This window comes from Hydra vulgaris, chromosome 14 (assembly GCF_038396675.1).
Source record: "Hydra vulgaris chromosome 14, alternate assembly HydraT2T_AEP".
Taxonomy (NCBI): domain Eukaryota; kingdom Metazoa; phylum Cnidaria; class Hydrozoa; order Anthoathecata; family Hydridae; genus Hydra; species Hydra vulgaris.
Window position 1 is genome coordinate 27158508 of NC_088933.1, and position 2244 is coordinate 27160751.

A 2244-nucleotide genomic window follows, 5' to 3' on the forward strand; every position below is an offset into this window, starting at 1 on the left:
ACAAGAGCAAGTAAACTTGATAAGTTGTCTTTAAGATAGTCAATGCTAGAAATATTCTCTAATTTAAACCATAATAACTAATAAATAAACAGAAATTTCGATGAAACCTCGGGAAGAGACATCCTAAATAAACAATATATTCACTTTAGAGTATTAAAATTTTTGCAATTTGACCTCGATGCTGAAAATGCTGAATCAATGCGTAAAAAACACTTTTGCAACACTATAAAACCCTGAACTATAGTTATGGATTTTATAGTGCTGCAAAGGTAAAAGGTTTTTTTTTAAAAGAGGGTTTTAAGATATGATCTTATACCCACTTTAATACGAAGGTTGCATCATTGGCATTTATAAAATTAAACTAGTTTATTGTTTCCAGGATTTATGAAAAGCAGAGTTAACTGCAGAGAGAGGCAAGTTGGGTAAGTGAAAAAGCTCGAAAACTACGTGTTACACGACAAATCCTCTTGTGGATGAAGGACAGAGGGTTAGAATAATAACGCAATGTGCAATAAAGATGTCGGCGGGCATTCAAATACGTTTATAATGCGCGGGTTAATTTTTAGTAAATTATGTTAATTTAAAACAATCCACATAGTTAACCATGCTGATCGTTTTGAAATGAGGTTATTAAATTTATTTGAACTCAAAATATTTAAAACTTTTTGCTTTCCAAATTTATGGAGAAACAATCTATCTATAACCGTTTTTAATAAAAAATCAAACATTACTTTAAAGAGTCAAACATTACAACAAATACGATAAAAGAAACATAATTTTTTTTAATGATCCGTTTTGTCATACAAAATTTAGACAATTTTTCATTGTTTGTCGTGGACCCCACTTATGGAATAATATCGATTAGCGGAATTTTGATTTACCAACACACTTTTACATTTTCAAGCTTCATCTAAAAAAATATATTTTTTACTTGAAAAAACACTTAGATACTTCTAATATTTTGAAAATTGTTATTCAACTTGGATTTTAGTACTTTTTTATTTTAATTTAATTTGATGTTGAATATATATCAACATTGAAACAATATTAAAACAGTTATTAAATGCTAATCAGCTATAGAAAATACGAAGATTGAAAATGCGTTTTAAAAATAGCGATTAAACTAGTAAGTGAATTATAAGTAAACTATAATTTTAAATTATAATACAAATTTGGAAGAACAAAAAGCTATTTGACGGCAACTTTTTCAATTTGTCAAAAACAAATTTGTCCTGTTTTTATTAACCTTGTTTCATTTTTAAAAATTTGATAAACTGATTCTCATAATTGACAGCTGTCTTACTAGGTGCAAATAGCAGTAAAAAGCGTCGCACTATGCCTTAGAATAATCAAAAACCGGCAAAAACTCAGTAATTTTTCACAAGAATTTTAAATAAATATGTTATATGTTAAAACAATTGTTTATTGAACTCAAATTTGTAACTAAAAATATTTTTTTAAGCAAGCTTTAACGAGTACGAAAACGCTTTCTTTCGCGCGTTACGTTTGAAGACACGCGTAAGAAATTATTTTTTTTTCTTTTTATTTTTATTTAGGTTATTTAGGTGCACCAAGAAGTTCTTACAGCCTTCTCACGGAGCACCGCGGGAGAGCATTTAATTAGAGGTTCACACCTCCTTCCTTACCATTCTCGCTTAATTGCTTTACTTAGCGCTTAATTCAAAAAAACTACTAACTCGTTACTTTAATATTACTAATATACATGTGAGAGAGTACGAAAAAAACTATTAATAAATAATAATTTATAAATTAAAATTGTGAGCATTTGCCGCTCAATCGCCTCTCTGAGGCATAGTGGGTCGCGACGCACTGAATACCATATAATGTGTTGTGACACACGGAACACCATTTAATGCCATTCCTCAGCAACGCGTCAATAGAGAATGCCATTTTTATTTCGTAAAAGTAAACTTATGCGTATAAATTGCGCTAATAAAATTTTAAAAAAGATGGAAATTCAGTTTTATTTTTACCCATTTTCAAGTTTTAAGTCAAAAAAGGCCATTCCCAAGTGACGCGTAACTGGGAAATGGCATTAATTGGTATTCAGTGCGTCGCGATTCATTAAATGGTACTCAGTGCGTCGCGACGCACAAGCCTCAGAGAAGCGATAAAGCGCCGTAAACTCACTATTTTAGACAACTTTAAAATTATTATTTATAAAACTTTTTTCATATATAATATATATATATATATATATATATATATATATATATATATATA